This window comes from Triturus cristatus, chromosome 2_1 (assembly GCF_964204655.1).
Source record: "Triturus cristatus chromosome 2_1, aTriCri1.1, whole genome shotgun sequence".
In the NCBI taxonomy this organism is placed as follows: Eukaryota; Metazoa; Chordata; class Amphibia; order Caudata; family Salamandridae; genus Triturus; species Triturus cristatus.
In genome coordinates this window covers 72,531,923-72,541,819 of record NC_140581.1, presented here as the reverse complement: position 1 = coordinate 72,541,819, position 9,897 = coordinate 72,531,923, and the positions used below count along the sequence as shown (strand labels likewise).

The window sequence follows — 9,897 nt, the reverse complement described above, 5'->3', positions numbered from 1 at the left end:
CTTGCACTTTAAGGGGCTTGTTCGTCCCCAGGTGGCCATTTTCCTTTTACCACATGCTTCCTCTGGTCAGCGCTCTAGACGCTGCATGCTGTCCTGCCTCCGACCCTACTTAATGGTCCCAGAACGGACACGCAGTGGACGTGCGCAGCAGGCATGCAAAAGGCAAGCCTGCCGGCGCCCGTCCGCACCCGACCGGGGCCAGAGGCCATGACCCCTGGTTCAATTAGGAGGATTTCAAAATATAGAGAGAGGAGTACTACTTACCAAAGGGACAGGACACCAGAAATAGTCACTTATGTCAAAGATAAGATCCCTTTGGGCTCCTTAAAGCATACAAACATACATTTCCAACATCCACAGCCCGATCACCAACACTGAAAAGAAACCAAAACATGCGGTATAAATGTTATAATGTATTTTTATTATTATACAGACCTTTATCAATTCAAAGTATAAACAAAAAGTAAAAAACCTATACATCAGCAGTACACATAGGGTAAAAATATGTCATACATAGACACCTGGGAGAATTAAACAAACATTAAAAACATCAACAACCTGATGAGTCCACTAAGCACCCCAAAATTAACACAACACTGAAATTGATGACACAAGTTCAATACTTATTAGTGTTCTTTCTTCCTAATTCAACGCGATAATATTGGGGTGCGTTCTCAGCACAAAGCGATGCGTTTTGGTGGTATAGTGCGATCCAAAACCTTCTTCAGGCTTACATGTACAATGCAGTATCTCCCAACACATTGATCTAAAAAATGTTATAAAAAATATTCACAATTAAACATTTAAAAAATCTTTTTTTGTTTGTTGAATATTTCATGTGTCGTAGGTCCTATTTCATTCCATCTTTATTAAAAACTAAGCATATCAACCACAATTGAGAAAACTTTTATATTACAGACTTGGGGGCATATGCATCAACATTAGCATTTGCGACTCCTTATTAGCGAAAAATAAGGATTCGCTAATAAGGAATAGCAAAAGGCTATGCATGTAGGAATCGCTATTCAAATAGCGATTCCTTAACTTTCCTTAATTGCTACTAGCAAATAGCGAGTAGCAATTAAGGAAGGCCGTCCCAATCATTCCTATGGGCCTCCAGGCCCATAGGAATGAATCGGAGATTGCATGAGCAAATAGCGAGTACCAGTAGGTTCTCGCTAATTGCTCATGCAATTTCAAGGGTGCAAGGGTGTCAAAATGACACCCTATAGCACCCCTGAAAATGATATGTGCACATATGTTGCACACACACATGCTCTAAGGGCATGTGTGTGCGCAACATGAAACTTTGAAAAATGCACAAAAGTGCATTTTTCTAAGTTTTTGCAAATTACCATGCAGTTCATCTTCATGGTAATTTGCTCCCCCTATTAGCGAAATCGCTAATTTTTTAACGTTGATGCATTGCATTTAAGGAATATCACTTTGGGATTCCTTAAATGCAATCGCTATTTAAGGAATCGGTATTTGAGGAATCCCTATTTAAGGAATCGGTATTTAAGGAATCCCTATTTAAGGAATCGGTATTTAAGGATTCCTTAAATAGCGATTTCTGCTTTTGGGTTGATGCATTGGGATTGGGTATTTTTAACTTAATACCGGGAGCTATTAGCGAATCGGTATTTTACCGACTGGATTTTGGGTTGATGCATGAGACTGTTGGTTCCTTCCGTGTTGATTCACACACCACTTCCAAACAGGCCAACTTATGTAGCAACAATCATCTCACACATTGCTATTTACCATATCTCAAGGGTGTACCCACCGGAGAAATTGTCAACAAAAGGGGATGTATTTATTCCCTTTTAGTTGCTTCCTGCTCAGGTAGGCCCCTCCGTGCAGAGTAAATACAGGGGTGTGTACGTCTTCCCTGTGAAAAAGTGGTGATACAAAGTAAATGGTATTTGAATATCAGATATCAGCCCTTATACTTCCATTATCCCCCTATATGAAAAATATTCTCATAGCTCTACCTTAATGTTCTCTTCTATCGCTGATTGATCAAAGCAGATGAACTAAGTATGCAAGAAGCGGGCAAAATTCTTCCTACTTGTTCTGCATAAAAAAGGTAACCAATCCTACAATCGGAGAACACATAATTGTTAGGGTCTGACATATTTCAAGGCCACAAGTTCCATACAATTATTTCAATGGGATATAAACAGATTATACGCTCTACCTAGTTTAAAAGGCTCTGTAAAGCGTGGCCACTGGTGCAATGGCATTAAAAAACGTCAAGGTCACGAATCGTATAGACTTTTAAATGGCCCTCTTCCCACTCTGTCAGTTGCTTAAGTTTCCAAGTCTGCCTACCTGTATATAGAGAGCATAATGTTAAAACCTAACTCATGTTACCGTAGTTAAAATATTTGAGCAAAGGCATACATTTTATTGCTCTATTAAAATATTTTTAAAACATATTGAGCGTAACTTCTTTTTACAACCCAAGAGCGTCCCAGGGAGCAACCCCAACAATATTAGCATAGTAACATGGGTAAAAGCTTGTTGCCACCCGGTTACAAGTATAATGTGAATAAACCAACCCCGGTTCCACATTTTCATTTAGAGTTTTAATCAACTTAAATGCCTTAGCTTACTCAAGGAAAAGATTCCCACCCTTCCTGACACAGCTACCTGAGTTCCACTTAGAATTTTAAACTCGAACGGACCCTTTTTAGGTCCGTCAGGGAGTGAATCCCAGCCTTCTGCATGAGTTCAGTGATCACTTACCGGAACTTAAAAGCCTCCAGGCGTGCTCCTTCCTTCCACAGTCAACTTGATAATAGCCGACCGAGAACAGCTCGGCTCTTAAATACGCGCATCATTTCTATCCGTGATTAGCTACAGTAGAAAGCAGGCTACCAGTGTTGACACCAGCCGCCATCTTTGAGTGGTCTGTATTTTTTGCTTCTATGTCTTGGGTGATTTGAATTACGAACTAGCAATGACCCCAAGATAATTCCTATTTTAACACTACGCTCATTTTTCTATTTATGATACTCTCCGTCCTGGAGGATGCACCCCCGGGCATGACAAGTCCATTCTGTATGAGTTTATTATGCTATTTATGTATTTCTACATGCTCTGACATTCTGATCTCGCTCCGGTACCCACTCATTTAGTTTAACAATTTGTACTCGCTCATTGGGGACTAAAGCCAAACTCTCAGTTATTAAAAACAGTTCTGATCACATTATATCCCAAATTGCATATGGAGTAATAAAATTAGGAATATAAAAAGGAAAATTATTTTATATGTAAATATATATACATACACACATGGTGAGATCAAGGTGTGTTCCCTCACTCTTTCTTCACATCTAATACACCTCACCATTAGAAAGCAAATGCCCATATAGGATTGCCCTATTAATATTACAACTGACATCTGATCTAAATACGAAACAAATTCATATGGACTGGCACTATTCATGTATTACCAGAAGAATTTCCTCCTTTTTCAGTTTAGTTTATTAGTTTCTTCCATTCCTCACATGAGTTAAGTCCCTGTCTGATGCTATTAACCCCTTCGCTGCCAGGCCTTTTCCCCCTTCTGTGCCACGCTCTTTTTTGGCTATTTGGGGTAGTGCGCGCTGAGGCCCCTGTAACTTTTTGACCACATAAGGTATCCATGCCAAATTTGCGTCCCTTTCTTCCAACATCATGGGGATTCTGAATGTACTCAGGGTTTGTGGATTCCCATGGAGGGGTCACAGAAATGAGCCAAAATACAGCAAAATGTAGTTTTTTTGGGGGAAAATGGGAAAAACGGGCTGCAAATGAAAGCATCTGGGTTTTCCCCTGCAAATGTTATTAAAAAAGGGTTTGTGGGGCTGAAATCACCATTTTCCCAGCTTTTAGGGGATACCAGACTTTTGTCAGAAACCCACAATTTTTTACACAGTTTTGGCATTTTTCTGGGACATAGCCTATTTTTGCTATTTTTTGTGCTTTCAACCTCCTTCCAGTTAATGGTAGAAATGGGTACAAAATCAATAATGGATCCTGGAAAGCTATACATTTTAGAGAAGTAGATAACATTCTGAATTCAGCAAGTGGTCATTTGTGTAGATCCATCAAGGTTTCTTTATAGAAACTAACAGTTAAATATAGGATAAAATGAAAATTGGTTGAAAAAAAAGTGCCTTTTGTGTCAACGTTTTCACCTGTAACTTCTTCTAATTTTGACAGCTCTTTAAAAGCAATATACCGTTACATCCGCTGGACATTACTGGTTGTGGGGATATATAGGACTTGTAGGTTCACCAAGAACCCGACGAACCCAGAGCCAAAAACTGAGCAGCAACTTGCAATGGTTTTTTATTATGTACCGGGTATATAGTAATTATTCTGTAAAAATGTGTACATGGAAAAGTCGGTATGAAAGACACCTATGTATTTCTGAAATGGCAACAAAATATAGAGTTTAGAAACAGTAGATATTTGCACATTACCAAAATTGGGATACTCATACTAGCATGAGAATGACTTCTTTTTTACACAATGTCTTTCATTTGGAAGGCAGAAATGCATCGAAAGTCAATAGGTAATAACAGTTCCTTTACAAATCTGAATTACCCTAATTTTCCCGATAAAAATGGTACTTCACTTGTAGGGGTAGGCATAGTGCCCATGACAGGAAATGGCTCAAAACCCAACGTGAACACACCACATTTTCACAATGCAAAATTACCCTTTTTTAGCAAAGTGCCTAGCTGTAGTTTTTTAACCCTAGCTCTGCCGGCACCTAGGGAAAACCTAGCAAACCTATACGAGAAAAATGGTACCTCACTTGTGTGGGTCGGCCTAGTGCCTGCAACAGGAAACAGCGCAAAACGTAACGTGGACACACCTCAATTTCACAGCGAAAAATGACCCTTTTTAGGCAAAGTGCCTAGCTGTAGTTTTTGAACCATAGCTCTGCCGTCACCAAGGGAAACCTAGCAAACCTATACATTTTTGAAAACTAGACACCCAGGGGAATCCAGGATGGGGTGACTTGACTGCCTCCCACCAGGTTCTGTTACCCAGAATCCCTTGCAAACCTAAAAAATTGCCACAAAATACACATTTTCTCCACATTTCTCTGGTGGAAAGTTCTGGAATCTGTGTGGATCCACAAATTTCCACCCACCCCGCATCCCCCATAGTCTTCCGAGAAAAATGGTACCTCACTTGTGTGGGTCGGCCTAGTGCCCGCGACAGGAAACAGCGCAAAACGCAATGTGGACACACCTCAATTTCGCTGTAAAAAAGGACCCTTTTTTGGCAAATTGCCTAGCTGTAGTTTTTTAACCATAGCTCTGCCGGCACCTAGGGAAACCTAGCAAACCTATACATTTTTGAAAATTAGACACCCAGGGGAATCCAGGATGGGGTGACTTGACTGCCTCCCACCAGGTTCTGTTACCCAGAATCCCTTGTACACCTAAAAAATTGCCAAAAAAAACTAATTTTCTCCACATTTCTCTGGTGGAAAGTTCTGGAATCTGTGTGGATCCACAAATTTCCACTCACCCCGCGTTCCCCAAAGTCTTCCGAGAAAAATGGTACCTCACTTGTGTGGGTCGGCCTATTGCCCGCGACAGGAAACGGCACAAAACGCAACGTGGACACACCTCAATTTCGCTGTCAAAAATGACCCTTTTTTGGCAAAGTGCCTAGCTGTAGCTTTTGAACCATAGCTCTGCCGTCACCTAGGGAAACCTAGCAAACCTATACATTTTTGAAAACTAGACACCCAGGGGAATCCAGGAAGGGGTGACTTGACTGCCTCACACCAGGTTCTGCTACCCAGAATCCCTTGGAAACCTAAAAAATTGCCAAATAAACACATTTTCCCCACATTTCTCTGGAGGAAAGTTCTGCCTCTGCCCTTGCCTGTCGCGGGTACTTGTGCCTCCCACACAAGTGAGGCACCTTTTTTATCGGGAGATCCGGGGGAATGCTGGGTGGTAGGAAATTTGTGTCAGCCCGGTGATGCCACAACTTTCCCACACAAAAATGTGTGAAAAAGGTGATTTTTTCAGCTAAATTTGAGGTTTGCAGGGCATTCTGGGTAAGGAAACGTTGGGGGATCCACGCAAGCCATACCTCCCTGGAATCCCCCGGGTGTCTAGTTTTCAGAAATATGTGGGTTTGGTAGGTTTCCCTAGGTGGCCGCTGAGCACCGGGCCAAAAACCCAGGTGACCCCCCTTGCAAAACCAGGTCGTTTTGAGGTAGGCAATTTTCATGTCGCCTCAATACGTTTTGGGCCCTTGCCTGTCACGGGTACTTGGGCCTCCCACACAAGTGAGGCACCGTTTTTATTGGGAGACCTGGGGGAACGCTGGGTGGTAGGAAATTTGTGTCAGCCCGGTGATGCCACAACTTTCCCACACAAAAATGTGTGAAAAGGGTGATTTTTTCAGCTAAATTTGAGGTTTGCAGGGCATTCTGGGTAAGGAAACGTTGGGGGATCCACGCAAGCCATACCTCCCTGGAATCCCCCGGGTGTCTAGTTTTCAGAAATATGTGGGTTTGGTAGGTTCCCCTAGGTGGCCGCCGAGCACCGGGCCAAAAACCCAGGTGACCCCCCTTGCAAAACCAGGTCGGTTTGAGGTAGGCAATTTTCATGTCGCCTCAATACGTTTTGGGCCCTTGCCTGTCACGGGTACTTGGGCCTCCCACACAAGTGAGGCACCGTTTTTATTGGGAGACCCGGGGGAACGCTGGGTGGTAGGAAATTTGTGTCAGCCCGGTGATGCCACAACTTTCCCACACAAAAATGTGTGAAAAAGGTGATTTTTTCAGCTAAATTTGAGGTTTGCAGGGCATTCTGGGAAAGGAAACGTTGGGGGCTTCACGCAAGCCATACCTCCCTGGAATGCCCCGGGTGTCTAGTTTTCAGAAATGTGTAGGTTTGGTAGGATCCCCTAGGTGGCCACCGAGCACCGGGCCAAAAACCCAGGTGACTCCCCTTGCGAAACCAGGTCGTTTTGAGGTAGGCAATTTTCATGTCGCCTCACTATGATTTGGGCCCTTGCCTGTCGCGGGTACTTGGGCCTCCCACACGAGTGAGGCACTGTTTTTATCGGGAGACCCGGGGGAACGCTGGGTGGTAAGAAATTTGTGTCAGCCCGGTGATGCCACAACTTTCCCACACGAAAATGTGTGAAAAAGGTGATTTTTTCAGCTACATTTGAGGTTTGCAGGGCATTCTGGGTAAGGAAACATTGGGGGATCCACACAAGCCATACCTCCCGGGAATCCCCCGGGTGTCTAGTTTTTAGAAATGTGTGGGTTTGGTAGGTTTCCCTAGGTGCCGGCAGAGCTAGGGTTCAAAAACTACAGCTAGACACTTTGCCAAAAAAGGTTCATTTTTCACTGCGAAATTGAGGTGTGTCCACAATGCGTTTTGCGCCGTTTCCTGTCGCGGGCACTAGGCCGACCCACACAAGTGAGGTACCATTTTTATCGGAAGACTTTGGGGAACACGGGGTGGGTGGAAATTTGTGTCAGCCCGGTGGTGCCACAACTTTCCCACACAAAAAAGTTTGACAAACGTGATTTTTTCAGCTAAATTTGAGGTTTGCAGGGCATTCTGGGTAAGGAAACGCTGGCAGATCCACGCAAGCCATACCTCCCTGGAATCCCCCGGGTGTCTAGTTTTCAGAAATGTGTGGGTTTGGTAGGTTTCCCTAGATGGCCGCCAAGCCCGGGGCCAAAAACTCATGGGACCCCCTTTGCAAAACCAGGTTGTTTTGTGATAGGTGATTTTGATGTCTCCTCAATAGGTTTTGGGCGCTTGCCTGACGCGGCTACTAGGCCTACCCACGCAAGTGAGGTACCATTTTTCTCTGAAGACTTTGGGGAATGCAGGGTGGGTGGAATTTTGTGGACCCACGCAGATTCCAGAACTTTCCACCACAGAAATGTGAGGAAAATGTGTTATTTTGGACACATTTTTAGGTTTGCAATGGATTCTGGGTAACAGAACCTGGTGAGAGCCAGTGAAGTCACCCCATCCAGGATTCCCCTCGGTGTCTAGTTTAAAAAAATGTACAGGTTTGCCAGTTTTGCCTACGTGCCAACTGCGCTAGGGCCCAAAATCCACAGGTATGCACATTGCTAAACAAAATTCGGAGCCCAGTGGGCTTTCTGCCGCCCTGGGGGGGAATCTGGGAAGGGGGTTTCATCCTGATTTCCCCTAAAGGGGCAGAAAGACTGTGGCTATTTTTGTGGGGGTGTGGGCGTTGGTATGACCATTTTGGGCAGCCCCCACCCCCATGCACAAAAAAAGCACGCGTACTCGCTGGCGCCTAGTGGGCTTTCTGCCCCCCCAGGGGGCAGATCAGGGGCCACTGCCACCATCTGCCCTCCCGGGGGGGGAAGAAAGACTGGAATTTCTCTGGGAGTGGGGTATTGTCATGCCCATTTTGGGGAGCCCCTACCCCTACACTAATAAAACAAAAAAATCCATGGTTTCTAGTGGGCATTCTGAGATTCTCCCCTTTCCAACAAGACCTCTCCCGTCTTTCTACATGCTCAGGGGGCTGAGATAGCCCCCTGAGCACGTAGAAAGAGAAACAGAAATGAGCCTCTTGGCTCATTTCAGTTTCACTTTCAGTGTAATGACGTCGGCGCGACGTGCACGCCGATAGTCATTACACTGAAAGCAGGGGGGGGGCTCGGGAGCTGGGGAAGCTCTTCCCCAGCTCCCGAGGCTATTTTCACTAAAAGGGAATCCCTCTGGTGCCCGCACCAGAGGGATTCCCTAGGGAATGCCTCATGACGAGCTGGACTCGTCATGGGCACAGCACGACTGTGCTCCATGACGAGTCCAGCTTGTCATGGGCACACAAGGGGTTAAGAATAGAACTGTACCATTGCTCTCTAGCTTTCCTTTTTTCCTCCATGTTGCCTCCTCTTTTATTCACAGTCACTTTTTCTAGAATGTACCATTCGAAGTCAGTTTCCTTGTGTCCATATTCGATGAAATGGGTCACTAGGGGAGCTTTCACCTTTTTAGTCTTAATGGTGGCTCTATGTTCCAAATGACGTACCCTTAACTCTCGGCCTGTCTCGCCCACATAAGCTTGTACACAGGGGCATCTTAACAGATAAATAATATTTTTGCTGCAACAATTATTTAGTGTATGCGCAGCCACAGTTCTGCCTTTGTGTTTCAATTCTTAAGCCACCATACATTGTGGGCACAGGGAACAACTTCCACCCTTGTTGTTGCCTTTCACTATGGTGTTATCAATGGTTCTTTGTTTGCAAACTGGTTCCTCCCTAAACGTATGCACTAACTGGTTACGAAGGTTCTTACTTCTTTTATATGTGAATATTGGTTTTTCTAATCTCACATTTTCATCATCATTGAGTATGTTCCAGTGCCTGTTGATTACAATTTTGATTGGATTTTATTGCTAATTTCATTGAATTGGCTTTACAAACACTACTTTGGACACCATTTTGTTGTTCTTAGATTCATCAAACATCAACTCACGATTATAAAATCATGCTCTTTTGAATGAGTGTGATATTAACTTTTTAGGATAACCTCCATCCTTCAGTTTAGTTTTTAGGACCTCAGAGTGTTTGTAGAAGTTATCCAACTCTGTGCAATTTCTAATAAGGTGAAGGAATTGACTAAATGGTATATTATCTCTTTGAGACTCAGGGTGGAAACTGGAGTAGTGGAGTAGAGTGTTTTTATCCAATGGTTTGGTATATAATTCTACTTCCAGTTTTCTTCCCTCTGCCCTGATGGTAATATCCAGATAGTCAACCCTGTCCTTGCTATACTGTGCGGTGAATCTGAGGTTCTCATCCCATAGATTCAGCCAGGTAAGGAATTCCTCTAGTTGTTCCAAGGGGCCATTCCATAT

At 43.9% G+C, this 9,897-nt stretch overlaps 1 long non-coding RNA gene across 1 annotated transcript; it reads right to left on the bottom strand.

The window, feature by feature from the left end:
• Positions 1-411: 411 nt before the first annotated feature.
• Positions 412-2,788, bottom strand: LOC146863767 (uncharacterized). The gene is made up of 4 exons (XR_014976562.1): positions 2,752-2,788; positions 1,995-2,099; positions 1,787-1,891; positions 412-766 (listed from the first exon to the last, which is right to left on the bottom strand). It is a non-coding gene; the product is annotated as an uncharacterized LOC146863767 (long non-coding RNA).
• Between the last annotated feature and the right edge of the window lie 7,109 nt (positions 2,789-9,897).